Source organism: Lissotriton vulgaris, chromosome 1_1 (genome assembly GCF_964263255.1).
Source record: "Lissotriton vulgaris chromosome 1_1, aLisVul1.2, whole genome shotgun sequence".
NCBI classification, from domain to species: domain Eukaryota; kingdom Metazoa; phylum Chordata; class Amphibia; order Caudata; family Salamandridae; genus Lissotriton; species Lissotriton vulgaris.
Window position 1 is genome coordinate 47,822,373 of NC_141685.1, and position 21,099 is coordinate 47,843,471.

The following is a 21,099-nucleotide window of genomic DNA, read 5'->3' on the forward strand; positions in this document are numbered from 1 at the left end:
ACTCAACTATACCTGGAACAAGAAGCCAGGTGCTTTGAAATTCCGTTTAACTGTATCCACTCTTCAAACACCCGCCATGGGGCCCCCTGAGGAACTAGAAACTGAGACACCTTGTCCCAGACCCACCTGGACACCCAGGGAGCAGTCAATGGCGCCTGAGCAAAACAACCGATCAACACGGGTTAGAGGCTTTGCATTAACTGCGCATGCGCTGGTAACAGATAGACTATGCTGAAGATTGCCTATCGAATAACAACTGCGCATGCGCGGAGAACTGACACTACGTTCCACTGCGCAGCACCCGGGCGAGGGTTACTGGAGGGGGGGGGGTCTTAAATAACTGCGCATGCGCGGCGGACAGACACTGCTCGCGGGCCTAGTATTAATAACTGCGCATTCGCGGAGAATAGACACTGCTTTCAGGCCTTATATTAACAGCTGCGCATGCGTGGAGGACAGATATTGCCCCCTGCACCGGAGCACGAGAAGTCATCGAATGAAGTGCATTGGAAGAAATAAATATCAGACATTCCTATATTTTGAACAACGAGAAGCTCTAAACATATTTTGAAATAATGGGAAACTACTGAAATGAAAGGTCACTAACTTACAACCTCTTTGTAATATAACTACATTTTTAAACTAATGGCGGCAAAGAGGACACATGAGAAGGAAGTTTGATGGGGCTGAGAGACACTTGCTTAGCTTGACAAGACCTCACTCCTGGATCAACACTGTGCAACAGACAAAAAGGAAGTTTTAGAGGCCAGTGCGTCAAGAAATATAGACGGGCCAGTTAGTCTGAATCACTTTGCAAATGTGCACTCTGTACAATTATACAAATCTCAATCTCAGCTGCACGGAGAGTGTTATTGGTGCAGAAAAGAATGATGCTTCATTTCAACCGCGCTATTCTAAAACACAGACTCTTATTTCCTCTGCAAACTGCGTAATAATTAATTGCCCGTCAATTGTCAAGGTAAGAAATTGTGGCTAACATGAGGCTTTACCAACAAGCATTTACATTGCAATAGGTCTCGGGTGAATTAAGTTTGAGCAATTGGCATTGCTAAATATTGCAACTGCAACAAAAGTCTATAAATTGTAGTCCAAATAAAATGTGTATTTATTTTTGTAGCAATGGTGGCATGCTGCGCTTTAGATGAATATGTTTAAAAGTAAAATGCGCCATACTGCGATTGCTACAATAGTTAATTGTGGATGCATTAACAATTGATGTGTGCACTGATGACTGGTGGTGTGTGTGCCTGGTGGAAGCGTGCACTGCCGGCTGGTATTGTGTGTGCTTGGAGGAAGCATGCACTGACGGCTGGTGGTGTGTGTGCCTGGTGAAAGCGTGCACTGACGGCTGGTGGTGTGTGTGCCTGGTAAAAGCGTGCACTGACGGCTGGTGGTGTGTGTCTGATGAATGCATTCACTGACGAATGGTGGTGTGTGTGTGTGCCTGTTGAAAGCGTGCACTGCCGGCTGGTGTTGTGTGTGCCTGGTGGAAGCATGCACTGACGGCTGGTGGTGTGTGTGCCTGGTGAAAGCGTGCACTGACGGCTGGTGGTGTGTGTGCCTGGTAAAAGCGTGCACTGACAGCTGGTGGTGTGTGTCGTGATGAATGCATTCACTGACGAATGGTGGTGTGTGTGTGTGCCTGGTGAAAGCGTGCACTGACGGCTGGTGGTGTGTGTGCCTGGTAAAAGCGTGCACTGACGGCTGGTAGTGTGTGTCTGATGAATGCATTCACTGACGAATGGTGGTGTGTGTGTGTGCCTGGTGGAAGCATGCACTGACGGCTGGTGGTGTGTGTGCCTGGTGAAAGCGTGCACTGACGGCTGGTGGTGTGTGTGCCTGATAAAAGCGTGCACTGATGGCCGGTGGTGTGTGTCCGATGAATGCATTCACTGACGAATGGTGGTGTGTGTGTGTGCTTGGTGAAAGCGTGCACTGGCGGCTGGTGGTGTTTGTGCCTAGTAAAAGCGTGCACTGACGGCTGGTGGTGTGTGTGCCTAGTAAAAGCGTGCACTGACGGCTGGTGGTGTGTGTCTGATGAATGCATTCACTGACGAACGGTGGTGTGGGTCTGTTTGGTAAAAGCGTGCACTGACGGCTGGTGGTGTTTGTGCCCGGTGAAAGCGTGCACTGATGACTGATGGTGTCTGTGCTTGGTGAAAGCGTGCACTGACGGTGTGGTTCTGTTTGTGGTTGTGTGTGTGTGGTTGTGTGTGGTTGTATGTGTGGTTGTATGTGTGGTTGTGTGTGTGGTTATGTGTGTGGTTATGTGTGTGGTTGTGTGTGTGGTTGTGTGTGTATGTGTGGTTGTGTGTGTGTGGTGGTGTGTGGTTGTGTATGTGGCTGTGTGTGTGGTTGTGTGTGTGTGTGTGTGGTTATGTGTGCGTGGCTGTGTGTGTGGGGCGGGTGAGGGGGCAGATAAGCGTAATGTTGTCAGCTCTGAGGAGCACACAGTTTATGCTCATATTCTGAAGCATGTGCTTCCAGACTCCCTGCTCCCCCTTCACGGTCGGTCCAAGTTATACCTTGCACTGCTGTTAAGCCTCAATAAATACAAGGCACACTTCCGCTTTGCATCTATCGCCACAGGGAAGAAGCAGTGTACCAGTACATTGATTAATTGGCTGGCTGATGAGACCCTCCTGTGAAATCTAAAGCATTTAATAAAATAACCCTCATGTTAGCTCTTAAAGTGACCCTCACAATATATCCTCAAATTACCTTCACGTGAGATAATAAAGTGACCCTCCGGTGAGACCCGAGAGTTAGCCTTTGAGATCCAAGGGTGATTATACCTGAGACGCCTTATACCTGAGACGCCAAAAGAAACTGCTGTGACATGTCCAGGAACCAAATAAATTACCCAACTGTATTTACAACAAGCCATGTAAGGAACATCGCGAACAGATGTTTGTGACGGACCCTCGCGAAGTTTGCTTACTGTGCCCAGTGACGGAGCACAGTTCTAGGGCTGCATCGACTGCGCTCAGTTGAATCTGAAGGTCATGCAGTTTGCTTACTGTGCCTGGCGGCGGAGCACAGTTCTAGGGCTGCATCGACTGCACTCAGTTGAATCTGAAGGTCATGCAGTTTGCTTACTGTGCCTGGCGGCGGAGCACAGTTCTAGGGCTGCATCGACTGCGCTCAGTTGAATCTGAAGGTCATGCAGTTTGCTTACTGTGCCTGGCGGCGGAGCACAACTCTAGGGCCTGCATCGACTGCGCTCAGTTAAATCTGAAGGTCATGCAGGACTGTGAGGTGAAGTTCCATCTTGGGATACAGACTGGCAGAGAGTAGAGACACTCAGAATAGAGACACACCAGGGGTGGGACACAGGGAATACAATCAGAGACATCTTGACAGAAGCAGAGATTAGCACACACAGTGACAACATACTCAGGAAATAGAGAAATGAACAAACTAATCGGCAGGCCGGTGCCTCCAAGGCCAATCGATTCTTCGCTCCTGCCCTGGCCCAGGGAGGTCATATGCACCTGTGCACTTCAGTGCGGCTCATAAAGGGCACTGGATGGCTTGGCGCCTATACAGGGCACGGCTGTTTGCAGTACTGCCCGTTATATGAATTGTAATTTCCCGGCAGTTACTGTGGGTTTGTGCTTACTCAAGAATTTCTTGCATTGTTTTTTAAGCCACCCTGTTCTCCTTGTTTGCCTGTGAATTCTTTGTCTTTCCTTCCTGTATTGTGTCTCCCCCTGACTTGGTACAGGCTTGTGCCCAGTTATTAATGTGCGAAATGTTTTCGCTTTATGTTGTCTATCTTCATTATTTTGAAAATAAATACTTTTAGGTCCGGCTGGACACTAAAGCAAAAAACACAGTCTTTATTTTTAGCCTGTGAAAATTAATCTTTTAGATATTATGATAAACCTAGGACCTTTGTAATATAAAATTAGGACATGGACCCAGGCAGATCTATGCACCTGTACGCAGCACATAAAGGACACAGGGCAATCACCCAGGCCCTGGCCCAGGGAGGGGATATGCCCCTGTGCACTTCAGTGCGGCTCATAAAGGGCACTGGATGGCTCAGCGCCTATTCAGGGCACGGCAGAACACGGACCCAGGCAGATCTATGCACCTGTACGCAGCACATAAAGGACACAGGGCAATCGCCCAGGCCCTGGCCCAGGGAGGGGATATGCACCTGTGCACTTCAGGGCGGGTCAAATGGCAATGGAGGGCTCAGAGCTCATACAGGGCACTGCAGAACAGAACACTACAAAATGTAGTTTGAAAACAGTAATTTGTAAGCACTAACATGCATAATGTACAGCAAGATGTACTGCGTACCTATTCGTTGGTTAACTGTAACATCTTTTGTTGCAGCGCTTTCAAGTCATAAGTGTAGTTTGCCGTGCATACAACAAATTATTTCTCTCTCACACACACTTTTCATATATTTTGGATTCTGGAACTGTTGCCACATTCCTTTAACCATCTGCTGATATTTCGAATCAGTTTTCTCGGATTTTCTCACTGTTCACTGTGCTGCTACTTTTATGTATGTGTGTTGCACACACTCATGTCAGCGTCTGCTCCACCACTAACGTAGCTTCCTGCTGCTGCTGCGGTGTCTGTTTATACTTTCGTTTTAGTGTTTTCTGGCACTTACCCTCAGGAGCCTGCAGCTGATTGTCATTTTAATTTCTGCTACATCATTTCCGTGTCTGCAGTGCTGATACTTTCCACTCTGTATTTATCCAACTTCAATGAAATTGATTATAATTAATTTCAATTCTGTGTATGTGGATAGCCTCCTTTCAGCATTTAATAAACTTTTATTTCCTTTTTTATTCCTGTTTTTATTTCAGTGTCTGCTGACACGGGTTATTCCACTTAATACCACAACGTTTACTTCAGTGTGCACTGACAACTTGACGCCAGTGTTTGCAATCAGTAAATATATATTTTTTTATATGTTGGATTGCTCGGTGTGCAATTTCTTAAAAGTGCTTCTTAAAACTCCACGCAAACCCCGAGAAAAGGGCTCTGGCTGAGGGTGTCCTATGTTAGCATTTAGGGGAAAGCAGTCGATTATGTTAAGGGGCTAAGCTTAATTTGTAGTTCGGTGAACAGTTATTGTATGTTTTTATTCTGATTATTATATTTCTATTCTGATTCTTCGTATGTGGGAAGAGGTGTGGCGCCGTGGCCAGGGCGACTGACGTTGGGCGCTGGGGATCACGGTTTGATCCCTGGCTCCGGCGGCAGGTGTCTGTCCAGCACCATGTGACTCTAGGCAATAGCTCCCTTAATCTTCCCAACGGGCCCCAGCTCCGAGATACCCCTTCGGGGGTGATTTGTGCTCTATACAAGTACTGGATTTATTTTATTTTATGTGACTTGAGTTTGTGAAAAAAACTATTTGTATGTCACACTGCTTCTCAGATAATGGATAGGCCCGATTCTGTTGCATTCATTAAAAGTTGTTTTGCGTGCACTACGGAGCAAAATGTGAATGATAAATATTTGCTTCTGCGCGTGAGAGCACGCCTTTAAGAAGCAGCTGTTTTGTTTCGAGGCACCCACGGCGGCCCGAAGGGGTGGGCCACGAGCTACTCACAAGAAGTCGTTTGGACAGACTATCCTTGGCCCTAGTGAGTGTGTGATCATAGTGTGGTCTGCAGGGCATGAGTGAGGCGGGGCCCTTCACGAGAGAGTGAGTGTGTGATCATAGTGTGGTCTGTGGGGCATGAGTAAGGCAGGGGCCCTTCACAAGAGGGTGAGTGTGTGATCATAGTGTGGTCTGTAGGGCATGAGTGAGGCGGGGGCCCTCTACGAGAGGGTGAGTGTGTGATCATAGTGTGGTCTGTGGGGCATGAGTGAAGCGGGGCCCTCCACGAGAGGGTGAGTGTGTGATCATAGTGTGGTCTGTAGGGCATGAATGAGGCGGGGCCCTTCACGAGAGGGTGAGTGTGTGATCATAGTGTGGTCTGTAGGGCATGAGTGAGGCAGGGGCCCTTTACGAGAGGGTGAGTGTGTGATCATAGTGTGGTCTGTGGGGCATGAGTGAGGCGGGGGCCCTTCACGAGAGGGTGAGTGTGTGATCATAGTGTGGTCTGTAGGGCATGAGTGAGGCAGGGGCCCTTCACGAGAGGGTGAGAGGGTGAGTGTGTGACCACCTCGGGTTCATGACTGTTGCACATTGCGGTGACTCTGACTAGACATTTGTGAGGGCACATGAATGAGCTAGGACCAGACATGTGGACGTAGGAATAATGTGGCGCAGGGGCTTACAAAGTGACGCATCTACCTAGATGCGTCACTTTGTAAATATGACTGAATAAGGTGCATTTTTTACAGCACTGGTGCGTCACAAAAAGTGACGCTCCGGTGGCGTTAAAGTGACGCATGGCCTCATAAATGAGGCCTTCAGTCTTCTACTCATGTGTCATATTAAATTTATGACGTATTATGTTGGAAGTTCTTACAGATACGTCAGTATTTCAGACGTATCTGTAAGCGCAAAAGTGATGCATTGCTGGAGTGTCTCAAAAATGAAGCAACTCCAGCAATGCATCCTTTCACATGGGGCCAGGCCCCATGTGAAATGGCCTGCACGCCTGCTGTGAAACAGGCGTAATATTTGGAAGCAACAGCGTCATAAAAGTGACGCAGTGATATCTCATAGATTTCACTGCGTCACCTCTACGACCCTTTCTTGCGTCAATACGTCCCTTTTGCATACATTACACCTGACGTAGGAATAATGTGGCGCAGGGGCTTACAAAGTGACGCATCTACCTAGATGCGTCACTTTGTAAATATGACTGAATAAGGTGCATTTTTTACAGCACTGGTGCGTCACAAAAAGTGACGCTCCGGTGGCATTAAAGTGACGCATGGCTTCATAAATGAGGCCTTCAGTCTTCTACTCATGCGTCATATTAAATTTATGACGTATTATGTTGGAAGTTATTACAGAAACGTCAGTATTTCAGACGTATCTGTAAGCGCAAAAGTGATGCATTGCTGGAGTGTGTCACAAAAATGATGCAACTCCAGCAATGCATCCTTTCACATGGGGCCAGGCCCATCAGTCTTATGCCTGCTGTGATACAGGCGTAAGATTTGGACACAACAGCGTCATAAAATTGACGCAGTGATATCTCATAGATTTCACTGCGACACCTCTACAACCCTTTCTTGCGTCAATACGTCCCTTTTGCATACTTTACACCTGACGTAGGTATAATGTGGCGCAGGGTCCAAAGTGACGCATCTACCTAGATGCAGTTTTAGGTAGGGTGAGCGACCCAATGAACCCTTGCGGGCTTGGGCAGTTGAAATATTTAGAAAATGGGCCAGCAAGGGATTTGTTTATGGAACAGTATTTTAACGTAAGTGAGAGGAACTGTACTGAGTCAAGTTACCACACTTTATCAAATTAGTGACTAAAATATTTTTAGAAAAAACATCAATAATGTTACCACACTAACATATTGAGACAATAAAAAAGTGCAAGAACCAGGTATTATTGTATCAAAAGATTATTATTATCTTTATGGCAAAAAATGCATAGGGTACAAAACAAACAAATGTGATAAGAAAGGAATGTGCTTTAGATGTTCCTGTAATATATCACAAAGTCGGGTCTAAGCTGCTTACTAATGACAACACAATGATTCCAACACAAAAATTGAAAATCAAAAGTGATTACAACATAACAAGCAGGATTGTACAGGCAAATCTCTGGCACGGTGATGGGCACCTTGCTTTGGCCCCAGCAAGCGAACCTTTTTGTTGGCTGGTGGGAGGAGCATGTGCCCAGGAGCTGGAAGAAGGGACAAGAGCATGGCAGGGTGGTACATTGGTACATTGGTACCGCTACATAGATGATCTTTTCATCGTGTGGCAGGGGATGACTGTAAGTGCAGAAAAGTACATTGAGGATTTGAATAACAACTGCTACAATCTGCACCTCTCGGGAACAATTAGCCGAGTGGCAGTCGACTATTTGGACCTGAGGGTGTATATTGATGAGGGCCTGGTACATACATCCCTGTACAGAAAATAAACGGCAGGTAATTTAATTCTATTCGCTAAAAGCAGTCACCCACCCAAGCTTATCAGAAGTATCCCTTATGGGGAACTTCTCAGACTCCGTAGAAACAGTACACAAGAACGGGAGTTTGAGAAAGCAGCCCATGAATGTCTGGAACGTTTCCGACTAAGGGGCTATGATGATTCCCTATTACAGAGTACACTTAAGAGAGTCATAAAGATTCCCAGGATCGAATTGCTGAAAAAGAAACAGACAGAAAATGAGTTGCCAACCAAGACCACCAACACAGAGAATAGTAGATTTAGGATGATAACACCTTATTCTTCTGGAGCCAATCACCTTAAGGCCATGATGCGAAAAAACTGGCGCATCCTACGTACAGACAGCGTGTTGAGGGAAGATTTGCCTCCTTATCCTCTAGTGACCTTCAGTAAGGGCAGATCGCTGGGGGATATGTTGGTACATAGCCATTTTAACAAACCCATCATCAAACCGAATACACTGAAGGACATGAGTGGGTTTTACCCATGTGGCCGCTGTAAAGCGTGTGCAGCCAGTAAAAGAGTCCTTTGATACGAGAACCAGATGATGGGTAGATCTATGGCTATTCAGAAATTCTTGACCTGCAGTACTGTCTATGCAGTTTATTGCCTGGTATGCCCGTGTGGCCTCCACTACATCGGGAGTTGTCTAACTATCCCTCCTCCAATCGATCAAAAGGTCCCAAAATTTAAGAGATCGGGGGCTGCATGTTCTCGATAAATCCAGCTTTGATATCGCATATAATGAAGACAGCCACTCTGCATGTGTTGGGGGATTTATATTAACCCAATTTTTACAGATTTCTCTTCTTGCCAGTAAAATGGCATAAAACAAAAAATCTCTCTTTAATCCCTTTAATCCCTTAATATTGTGATCTAATCCGAAAATAATTAAAGACCATGAGCACGGGATAGAGATACCAAGAATAGATTCAAGTGTTGTTCTAACTTCATGCCAAAAGGTAGCAATGTTCGGACACTCACAAAACATATGAAGGTCTGAGGCTGCTGGTAAAAAGCATTTACAGCAGCACTTCCCTGTTTGAAATTTCGACAGCCTTTTAGGGGAGTAATACGCTCTGTGAAGTGTGAAGAAATGGTTGCGCCTCAACCATGCTGGCTTGATGATTTTGTAAAGGAGGGTAAAAGATTTCTCCCAAATAATCTCCCTATCTGGTTCTCCCTCCGCACTCCAAAGTTTTTCCGGGAGATTAAAGTCTCGCTCTCCATCCTCTATAATATGCCAATAGAAGAGTGCAACTTCCTTTTTTCCCGCAGGTCTTTCAACTAGGATATTTTCTAAAGGGCTCTCATCTCCCATCATTCCTTTTTTCTTAATTTGAGTACGGATCCAACTTCCTATTTGTAAATATACTATCCAGGAGAGTGGTGATGTTACTTTTAGCTTGAAGATATCCCAGTCAATGATTGATCTTTCCGTCAGGATATCACCCCACTTTGTGATCCCTGCGTACAGCAGAACTCTTTTGACTGTGCTGGCTTCTTGTAATGCTAGTCCAGGTATGTCCCAGATTGGTGCATGTTCAGATAATCTTTTTTGTCTTATATGGAAGATAAGAATGTGGGGGTATTTGTTTAACCCCGCTTGACAGAGATAAGACGTATTATGGCTATCGTCTATTTTATCCTAGGCTGTCAAGATAACATGAAGTAAAGATATATGAGTCAGGTTAGCCATTTAATGTATATATATTTCTCTGTGCATTTTGTGTGCGTACATATGTATATATTTATTAGTATATTTGCTCTTTTTGATTACCATGCTGATTTAAGCTTCACTCTTATAGGGACAGACTAATAATGAAGGGACCTATGCCGATCCACGGCAGGATGTTGTCACATTATATAATTTGTATAATTATTATTTTTGCATTTACCACTTGTTTTTCTAACCGATACACGGTTTGATTTCTTTACTTGAAGGGTAATTGTATGTGTTAATGTGCACATCTTATCCACTACAAGATGGTGCCTATATTACACCTAGGATTAGTCCTTCACCTATGTCTGTCACCATTAAGGAGCTTTAAAATCGAATCATGTGCCTAGTGTCATTGACACTGACGAAGGCTGACGCCGAAACGCGCTTGTTTACTTTTCATTAAATAAAAAAGACCGCCGTGTTAATCTCACCACCCCCGGAGGGAAAGGGCCTTTGGGCGTTTTATATATATATATATATATATATATATATATATATATATATATATATATATATATATATCCAAAAGGTCGTCGTAATTCACTCTGCCTACCACGCAGAACAACGAAGAGAGCGAGACCACAAGATAAGTGCAGTTTCTCAGTGCAATTTATTTCGTGCCAAAATTACAGCCTGCAATTCCGCCATGACGCGTTTCACCTCAAAAGAGGCTTGTTCACATAGCGTGTCATGAACACAAACGAGGGTTTATAAAGTGCAAATGCGTAATACTTTTCAGCTGTGCAGATTGCATTTTTTTAAATCATAGACAGTGAAGACATACTGTGTTCAGTCAAACAAGAATAAAGGGCATGGTGCCCGAGGGATTCCAATGTGCATAAATGCAGTGTTGGAGTATAACCATTATTATTTTTAAAAAATGTATACAGATGAATAAATAAATTTCATTTCATATATATACACATGGTTAAAAAATTAATAAACCATAAATAGATTTCATTTCATATATATACACATGGTTAAAAATCATTAAACCATAGTAATTTCATTAAATTCATTGATTATACTTCATATATATACACAAAATTTAGTCAGTATATATAGCACAAACAGTTTCAGTAACCTCCATTTATCACTTGTAAAAACACATGGCTCCACTTAAGAAAGATGATAATAGTGCCCCAATGGGCATACATACCAAAAAAAACTGCACAAGCTAAGTAGTGAAAATAAAGACATGCACTTTTAAGTCAACCTCTTATCGTTACTGCAGATCAAAAAAGTGTTTGTGAGTGAATGAGTGCTAATACTAATGATTAAAAACATGCTACAGTTAACAGCAGGTAGCAGAGTCTGATAAAAACAGATTGAGAGTCAGCTAGGGGAAATTACTATTTACATCAGGAATAATTTTCAGTAGATGTATTCTATAACTAGAGGCAGGTGTAAAGATCCTCGCTATTATTAAGACCTCCCGGGCTCTTTGTATTGAATTCAAGAATGAATCTGGTTTCCAGCAAACGCAGTTTTGCGTCCCGGTTGACCCCTCTCTTTAGAGGCAGAACCGAATCCACAAGAAAATATTGCAAGCTGCTGGGGTCACTATTATGCGTGGTTTCAAAGTGTCTGGCCACTGGGTAGGCCTGATCCTTTCCGGAAATTGCCCTCAAATGTTGTAGGATGCGCTTGTGGGCAGGTGGGCGCGTGCTCCCAACATATTGCAGTCCACAAGGGCATTGAAGGACATATACAACGTATTCCGTCCTACATGTTAGTCTCTTGTTGACAATGAAGGGTTTATCTGAGAAAGGGTGTGGGACCTGAGTTTTATTAATCCCGTGGCGGCAAGCCTTACAAGTAAGCCACTTTTTGAAACCAGTAATGTGATCCATCCAGGATTTTGTGGGTTCCAACATGTTGCTGACTAGGGCACCAGCAAGGCTAGGGGATTTGCGAAAAGTTATGCTAGGTTTATCTGGTACCAGGTCACCTATTATAGGGTCACCTTTGACCAGATTCCAGTTCCTATTCAGAATCTTCCTAATCTGGGAATGCTGGTTACTGTAGGTTACAATGGCTCTGGATTGAATTTGCTCATTGTTATTACCTTCTGCACTGGGTTTGATCTTAGGCATTAGTGCATCCTCCCTTGTGATTTTCCTAGTACGCCTGATAGCTCCTTCTATTAGGGTACTGCTATAACCTCTTTGCAGAAATCTCGCTTTACTGGCTTGTTGTGCCAGGTCACACTCCAAGTCGGAGCTGCAGATTCTCCGCAACCTCAGCATCTCCCCGTAGGGGATGCTGCGGATCAGGTGTTGGGGATGCTGACTGCTGGCGTGTAGGACTGTATTTCCAGCAGTTATTTTTCTGTGTAGCCTAGTTTGCAGAGTTCCATCCCTGATGTATACCTCCACATCTAGGAAAGTAACCTTTTCCTTATCTATATGTGATGTGAATTCAAGGTTCAGATTATTCATATTCAGTTGTTTCACAAAATCAATAGCCTCTTCCTGCGACCCTCTCCAAATAAAAAACAGATCATCAATGTACCTTAGGTAGAGCTTAACCTTATTTTGCATGATTTCCATGTGGTCACCCATTAGGACCTGCTCCTCCCATAGCCCCATATGTAGGCAAGCAAAACTAGGGGAGAAGCAGGCCCCCATGGCAACTCCCCTCATTTGTTGGTATATTTGGTTATTGAAAATCAAAAAGTTTTGTTCTAAACAAATTTTCAACATACCAACAATCATCTTGTTATGCTGTAAGCATTCTATGGGGTGTTTACCAAGGTAATACTCAACCGCTTTAATACCATCACGGTGTCAAATTGATGTGTACAATGAAGTTACATCCATGGTAATAAGCAATAGTTCATCATCCCAGGTAATTGAGGCCAGTTTGCACAAAAAGTCAGTTGTGTCTTTAACATATGAACCCAAGCTCTTTACCCATTCCTGTAGGAAGTAGTCTATATAGCGGGAGATACATTCCGTGGAGCTGTCTATGGCCGATATTATTGGCCTGCCAGGGGGCACAAGGGCATCCTTGTGCACCTTAGGTAGAAGGTAGAAGCTGGGGATGACTGGATAGTCTTTCTTTAGATATTTATATTCATCAAATGAAATTAGACCACTACTTCGCCAAGCCATTAGCTTTGAATTTTGGTCGGCCCAGGCAGCTTTAACAGTAGACAAATTGCTCTTTTTGTAGCAATCCATATCGCCCAATTGGAGTTCCGCCTCCTTGATGTACTCCTCACGCTTCCAAAGGACAATATTTCCACCCTTATCGGCCGGCTTAATTATAACTTTGTCATCGTTCTTCAGTTTTTTTACCAAGTTATGATAGCACTGATTGTTTCTGTTGATGACTCTTTCTTTGTTGTTCGAGGCAGTATAGAGTTTTTTTAAGTCACCAATGACGAGCTCGTGGTATACATCCAGATTGTCATGGGTAGATATTGGAAGGAAGGTGGATTTCGGTTTGAATGGAGTTGTACTTACGCCCCTGCCAACGACTTCGTCAGTAGTTGCTGGTGTCTCTGTACTCTCACATTGCAATTCCCATATTTCTTGCATTTCCATACCCTCACCAGCAGTTAGTAGTGAGGGACTGGTTGGTAATATAGTTTTAGGCTTTTTGTATGGGTGTTGTCGATGGAATTTATTGAGCTTCAACTTCCTGACATATCTGAAGACATCCATCCGAGTGTCGGCATAATTGAAGTCCCTGGGGGGACAGTATGAGAGTCCCAAAGACAGGATGGAAGTTTCCTTTGTGGTCAGGACTATGTCAGTAAGGTTAATCACTGAGGGGGTGCCGTTGTTTGTCCTCTTTTCTTGTTCCACCTCCCCCTGTTTGCTTTCTTTTCTCCTCCTGTTTTTGTTACATTTCCTGCGTTCTGCCCGTTTCCTGTTTGCCCTCTGTTTCCTGGTGGGGCCTTTGGTTGTGAACTTGAGCGCAGAGTATCCCTTCTGTTCTCGCACAGGCAACTCACCTCCTGTGCTGGGGTAAGTTTTGTAAACCCCAATCCTTGTCCCTGTTTTTTGGAGGTGCCTTCCTCTGCCTCACTTTCTGCAGCTGAACTCAGGTCCGTGGAGGAGACAGATACGGACGTCGTTTCTCTTGCCTTGCGTCCTGTATTGCCAAATCTAGCCTTAATTCCATCGAATTTGCGTGCAAATGTAAAGATATGTCCATTCACATAATCAAGCCTGTCCCTCTCGAATTTAAAAGACTTGCGCTTTTTAATAATATCCTCTTCCTTCGCTAATCGATTTTCCATATCTTCCCTCATTTTCTTCATTTCCTCATTTATTTCAGTTTTAGCCAGCTCCGCCTCTATCTGTTCAATTTCAGTTTGAAGCTTTAGTCTGTCGCTTTCCACATACTTCACAAGGATTCTCATTAACCTTGCTGACGATTCCAGGTTAGCAGTGGCCCATTCCTCGAGCATGTGTGGGTCTGGGTTATCGTAACTTGGGGCTAATGTAATTCGAAGACCCCTAGGAACCCGCCCAACCTCCAGGTATCTCGTGAGGGATTTATTCTCCCACCACTTAGCCTGCTCCTTCTTTGAAAGTTTTTCCAGTTTGCGGAAAGTGTCTCTGATTGTTGGATTCGTATTTACCCCATCCGGCTGTTGGACGGGTGTTGATGAATCTCCCCCTGCCGGTCTCAAACACTGACTCCGCAGCCTGCTCCCTGTTCCGCAACACAGCGGCGGACATTGCGTTATGTGGCTAGTCGATGTCAGGCACTTTAGCTGAGAAACTAAGCTAGCGGGGAGCACTGTTATAGATCAACGCGCACCCCACACGGCACACTCTCCACTGCGATTATCGTTGCTGTCTTACCAGGAAATGGGCTGCCAAACACCACGATTCTCCTCCGGTGTCGGTGGCTCCGCTCTTCCTCGGCAGACGTGTGCTATCTCGCAGGGGCATACACAGCTTCCTCCTACCGGAGTGTCGAAAAACGGTTCCGGGTCACAGAACCACTGCTTCCTGCCGTGTCGCCGCCCAGATGGAGAGGGATCTCGCATGTAACCAGGAAGCTTCCAGTTACCAATACGTCCAAAAGGTCGTCGTAATTCACTCTGCCTACCACGCAGAACAACGAAGAGAGCGAGACCACAAGATAAGTGCAGTTTCTCAGTGCAATTTATTTCGTGCCAAAATTACAGCCTGCAATTCCGCCATGACGCGTTTCACCTCAAAAGAGGCTTGTTCACATAGCGTGTCATGAACACAAACGAGGGTTTATAAAGTGCAAATGCGTAATACTTTTCAGCTGTACAGATTGCATTTTTTTAAATCATAGACAGTGAAGACATACTGTCTATGATTATATATATGTATATTCACTCACCCAAACATCTGTTTCCACATACAGTCTCAACCTCATATACCTACTAAATCAACTATTTATGCATCTTTTCACAGTCACACACGTCCCACCCAACCACACACACATTCATTCACTATCCCATACAAATAATCAATTAACTAATTAATAACTAATGTAGACGTTCACTGGTTCCTGGGGTATCCAGAGGAGGGGTGGCTCTCCATCCTGCTGGCTTCCCTGGTGTGGGTATCCTGGTTCCTGGGGTATCCAGAGGAGGGGTGGCTTTCCATCCTTCTGGCTTCCCTGGTGCGGGTATCCTGGTTCCTAAGATATCCAGAGGAGGGGTGGCTCTCCATCCTTCTGGCTTCCCTGGTGTAGGTATCCTGGTTCCTGGGGTATCCAGAGGAGGGGCGGCTCTCCATCCTTCTGGCTTCCCTGGTGTAGGTATCCTGGTTCCTAAGGAGGGGTGGCTCTCCATCCTTCTGGCTTCCCTGGTGTAGGTATCCTGGTTCCTAAGACGGGGTGGCTCTCCATCCTTCTGGCTTCCCTGGTGTAGGTATCCTGGTTCCTGGGGTATCCAGAGGAGGGGCGGCTCTCCATCCTTCTGGCTTCCCTGGTGTGGGTATCCTGGTTTCTAAGGTATCCAGAGGAGGGGTGGCTCTCCATCCTTCTGGCTTCCCTGGTGTAGGTATCCTGGTTCCTAAGGAGGGGTGGCTCTCCATCCTTCTGGCTTCCCTGGTGTAGGTATCCTGGTTCCTAAGGAGGGGTGGCTCTCCATCCTTCTGGCTTCCCTGGTGTAGGTATCCTGGTTCCTAAGGAGGGGTGGCTCTCCATCCTTCTGGCTTCCCTGGTGTAGGTATCCTGGTTCCTAAGGAGGGGTGGCTCTCCATCCTTCTGGCTTCCCTGGTGTGGGTATCCTGGTTCCTAAGGTATCCAGAGGAGGGGTGGCTCTCCATCCTTCTGGCTTCCCTGGTGCAGGTATCCTGGTTCCTAAGGTATCCAGAGGAGGGGTTTCTCTCCATCCTTCTGGCTTCCCTGGTGTGGGTATCCTGGTTCCTAAGGTATCCAGAGGAGGGGTGGCTCTCCATCCTTCTGGCTTCCCTGGTGCAGGTATCCTGGTTCCTGGGGTATCCAGAGGAGGGGTGGCTCTCCATCCTTCTGGCTTCCCTGGTGTGGGTATCCTGGTTTCTAAGGTATCCAGAGGAGGGGTGGCTCTCCATCCTTCTGGCTTCCCTGGTGTGGGTATCCTGGTTCCTGGGGTATCCAGAGGAGGGGTGGCTCTCCATCCTTCTGGCTTCCCTGGTGTGGGTATCCTGGTTCCTAAGGTATCCAGAGGAGCGGTGGCTCTCCATCCTTCTGGCTTCCCTGGTGTAGGTATCCTGGTTCCTAAGGTATCCAGAGGAGGGGTGGCTCTCCATCCTTCTGGCTTCCCTGGTGCGGGTATCCTGGTTCCTGGGGTATCCAGAGGAGGGGTGGCTCTCCATCCTTCTGGCTTCCCTGGTGTAGGTATCCTGGTTCCTGGGGTATCCAGAGGAGGGGTGGCTCTCCATCCTTCTGGCTTCCCTGGTGTAGGTATCCTGGTTCCTGGGGTATCCAGAGGAGGAGTGGCTCTCCATCCTTCTGGCTTCCCTGGTGTGGGTATCCTGGTTCCTAAGGTATCCAGAGGAGGGGTGGCTCTCCATCCTTCTGGCTTCCCTGGTGCGGGTATCCTGGTTCCTGGGGTATCCAGAGGAGGGGTGGCTCTCCATCCTTCTGGCTTCCCTGGTGTGGGTATCCTGGTTCCTGGGGTATCCAGAGGAGGGGTTGCTCTCCATCCTTCTGGCTTCCCTGGTGCGGGTATCCTGGTTCCTAAGGTATCCAGAGGAGGGGTGGCTCTCCATCCTTCTGGCTTCCCTGGTGTGGGTATCCTGGTTCCTAAGGTATCCAGAGGAGGGGTGGCTCTCCATCCTTCTGGCTTCCCTGGTGTGGGTATCCTGGTTCCTGGGGTATCCAGAGGAGGGGTGGCTCTCCATCCTTCTGGCTTCCCTGGTGTAGGTATCCTGGTTCCTGGGGTATCCAGAGGAGGGGTGGCTCTCTATCCTTCTGGCTTCCCTGGTGTAGGTATCCTATTTCCTAAGGTATCCAGAGGAGGGGTGGCTCTCCATCCTTCTGGCTTCCCTGGTGCGGGTATCCTGGTTCCTAAGGTATCCAGAGGAGGGGTGGCTCTCCATCCTTCTGGCTTCCCTGGTGTAGGTATCCTGGTTCCTAAGGTATCCAGAGGAGGGGTGGCTCTCCATCCTTCTGGCTTCCCTGGTGTGGGTATCCTGGTTCCTAAGGTATCCAGAGGAGGGGTGGCTCTCCATCCTTCTGGCTTCCCTGGTGTGGGTATCCTGGTTCCTGGGGTATCCAGAGGAGGGGTGGCTCTCCATCCTTCTGGCTTCCCTGGTGTAGGTATCCTGGTTTCTAAGGTATCCAGAGGAGGGGTGGCTCTCCATCCTTCTGGCTTCCCTGGTGCAGGTATCCTGGTTCCTAAGGTATCCAGAGGAGGGGTGGCTCTCCATCCTTCTGGCTTCCCTGGTGCAGGTATCCTGGTTCCTGGGGTATCCAGAGGAGGGGTGGCTCTCCATCCTTCTGGCTTCCCTGGTGTAGGTATCCTGGTTCCTAAGGTATCCAGAGGAGGGGTGGCTCTCCATCCTTCTGGCTTCCCTGGTGCAGGTATCCTGGTTCCTGGGGTATCCAGAGGAGGGGTGGCTCTCCATCCTTCTGGCTTCCCTGGTGCAGGTATCCTGGTTCCTAAGGTATCCAGAGGAGGGGTGGCTCTCCATCCTTCTGGCTTCCCTGGTGCAGGTATCCTGGTTCCTGGGGTATCCAGAGGAGGGGTGGTTCTCCATCCTTCTGGCTTCCCTGGTGTAGGTATCCTGGTTTCTAAGGTATCCAGAGGAGGGGTGGCTCTCCATCCTTCTGGCTTCCCTGGTGCAGGTATCCTGGTTCCTGGGGTATCCAGAGGAGGGGTGGCTCTCCATCCTTCTGGCTTCCCTGGTGCAGGTATCCTGGTTCCTAAGGTATCCAGAGGAGGGGTGGCTCTCCATCCTTCTGGCTTCCCTGGTGCGGGTATCCTGGTTCCTAAGGTATCCAGAGGAGGGGTGGCTCTCCATCCTTCTGGCTTCCCTGGTGTAGGTATCCTGGTTCCTGGGGTATCCAGAGGAGGGGTGGCTCTCCATCCTTCTGGCTTCCCTGGTGTAGGTATCCTGGTTCCTGGGGTATCCAGAGGAGGGGTGGCTCTCCATCCTTCTGGCTTCCCTGGTGTGGGTATCCTGGTTCCTAAGGTATCCAGAGGAGGGGTGGCTCTCCATCCTTCTGGCTTCCCTGGTGTAGGTATCCTGGTTCCTGGGGTATCCAGAGGAGGGGTGGCTCTCCATCCTTCTGGCTTCCCTGGTGTAGGTATCCTGGTTCCTGGGGTATCCAGAGGAGGGGTGGCTCTCCATCCTTCTGGCTTCCCTGGTGTAGGTATCCTGGTTCCTGGGGTATCCAGAGGAGGGGTGGCTCTCCATCCATCTGGCTTCCCTGGTGTAGGTATTCTGGTTCCTGGGGTATCCAGAGGAGGGGTGGCTCTCCATCCTTCTGGCTTCCCTGGTGTAGGTATCCTGGTTCCTGGGGTATCCAGAGGAGGGGTGGCTCTCCATCCTTCTGGCTTCCCTGGTGTAGGTATCCTGGTTCCTGGGGTATCCAGAGGAGGGGTGGCTCTCCATCCTTCTGGCTTCCCTGGTGTAGGTATCCTGGTTCCTGGGGTATCCAGAGGAGGGGTGGCTCTCCATCCTTCTGGCTTCGCTGGTGTGGGTATCCTGGTTCCTAAGGTATCCAGAGGAGGGGTGGCTCTCCATCCTTCTGGCTTCCCTGGTGTGGGTATCCTGGTTTCTAAGGTATCCAGAGGAGGGGTGGCTCTCCATCCTTCTGGCTTCCCTGGTGTAGGTATCCTGGTTCCTGGGGTATCCAGAGGAGGGGTGGCTCTCCATCCTTCTGGCTTCCCTGGTGTGGGTATCCTGGTTCCTAAGGTATGCAGAGGAGGGGTGGCTCTCCATCCTTCTGGCATCCCTGGTGCAGGTATCCTGGTTCCTAAGGTATCCAGAGGAGGGGTGGCTCTCCATCCCTCTGGCTTCCCTGGTGTGGGTATCCTGGTTCCTAAGGTATCCAGAGGAGGGGTGGCTCTCCATCCTTCTGGCTTCCCTGGTGTGGGTATCCTGGTTCCTAAGGTATCCAGAGGAGGGGTGGCTCTCCATCCTTCTGGCTTCCCTGGTGCAGGTATCCTGGTTCCTAAGGTATCCAGAGGAGGTGTGGCTCTCCATCCTTCTGGCTTCCCTGGTGTAGGTATCCTGGTTCCAGGGGTATCCAGAGGAGGGGTGGCTCTCCATCCATCTGGCTTCCCTGGTGTGGGTATCCTGGTTCCTAAGGTATCCAGAGGAGGGGTGGCTCTCCATCCTTCTGGCTTCCCTGGTGTGGTTATCCTGGTTCCTGGGGTATCCAGAGGAGGGGTGGCTCTCCATCCTTCTGGCTTCCCAGATGCAGGTATCCTGGTTCCTAAGGTATCCAGAGGAGGGGTGGCTCTCCATCCTTCTGGCTTCTCTGCTGCAGATATCCTGGTTCCTAAGGTATCCAGAGGAGGGGTGGCTCTCCATCCTTCTGGCTTCCCTGGTGTGGGTATCCTGGTTCCTGGGGTATCCAGAGGAGGGGTGGCTCTCCATCCTTCTGGCTTCCCTGGTGTGGTTATCCTGGTTCCAGGGGTGTCCAGAGGAGGGGTGGCTCTCCATCCTTCTGGCTTTCCTGGTGCGGGTATCCTGGTTCCTAAGGTATCCAGAGGAGGGGTGGCTCTCCATCCTTCAGGCTTCCCTGGTGCGGGTATCCTGGTTCCTGGGGTATCCAGAGGAGGGGTGGCTCTCCATCCTTCAGGCTTCCCTGGTGCGGGTATACTGGTTCCTGGGGTATCCAGAGGAGGGGTGGCTCTCCATCCTTCTGGCTTCCCTGGCGTAGGTATCCTGGTTTCTAAGGTAATCAGAGGAGGGGTGGCTGTCCATCCTTCTGGCTTCCCTGGTGTGGGTATCCTGGTTCCTGGGGTATCCAGAGGAGGGGTGTCTCTCCATCCTTCTGGCTTCCCTGGTGCAGGTATCCTGGTTCCTAAGGTATCCAGAGGAGGGGTGGCTCTCCATCCTTCTGGCTTCCCTGGTGCAGGTATCCTGGTTCCTAAGGTATCCAGAGGAGGGGTGGCTCTCCATCCTTCTGGCTTCCCTGGTGTAGGTATCCTGGTTCCTGGGGTATCCAGAGGAGGGGTGGCTCTCCATCCTTCTGGCTTCCCTGGTGTGGGTATCCTGGTTCCTGGGGTATCCAGAGGAGGGGTGGCTCTCCATCCTTCTGGCTTCCCTGGTGTGGGTATCCTGGTTCCTGGGGTATCCAGAGGAGGGGTGGCTCTCCATCCTTCTGGCTTCCCTGGTGTGGGTATCCTGGTTCCTGGGGTATCCAGAGGAGGGGTGGCTCTCCATCCTTCTGGCTTCCCTGGTGTGGGTATCCTGGTTCCTGGGGTATCCAGAGGAGGGGTGGCTCTCTATCCTTCTGGCTTCCCTGGTGTAGGTATCCTGGTTCCTAAGGTATCCAGAGGAGGGGTGGCTCTCCATCCTTCTGGCTTCCCTGGCGTAGGTATCCTGGTTCCTAAGGTATCCAGAGGAGGGGTGGCTCTCCATCCTTCTGGCTTCCCTGGTGTAGGTATCCTGGTTCCTGGGGTATCCAGAGGAGGGGTGGCTCTCCATCCTTCTGGCTTCCCTGGTGTGGGTATCCTGGTTTCTAAGGTATCCAGAGGAGGGGTGGCTCTCCATCCTTCTGGCTTCCCTCATGTAGGTATCCTGGTTTCTAAGGTATCCAGAGGAGGGGTGGCTCTCCATCCTTCTGGCTTCCCTGGTGTAGGTATCCTGGTTCGTGGGGTATTCAGAGGAGGGGTGTCTCTCCAT

The 21,099-nt window shown here is 48.3% G+C and overlaps 1 protein-coding gene across 2 annotated transcripts in view; it reads right to left on the reverse strand.

Moving 5' to 3' along the window:
- Positions 1 to 21,099, reverse strand: part of LOC147737166 (uncharacterized) — a 498,742-nt gene that overhangs the window by 80,856 nt on the left and 396,787 nt on the right. The window contains exon 1 of one of the 2 annotated variants that reach the window (XR_015295529.1): positions 13 to 137. The exons of the other annotated variant lie outside the window; for it this stretch is intronic. The gene's annotated coding sequence lies outside the window, so the exon portion shown is untranslated. Of the gene's footprint in view, positions 1 to 12; positions 138 to 21,099 lie in introns of those variants that run through there. 2 annotated transcript variants of the gene reach the window in all.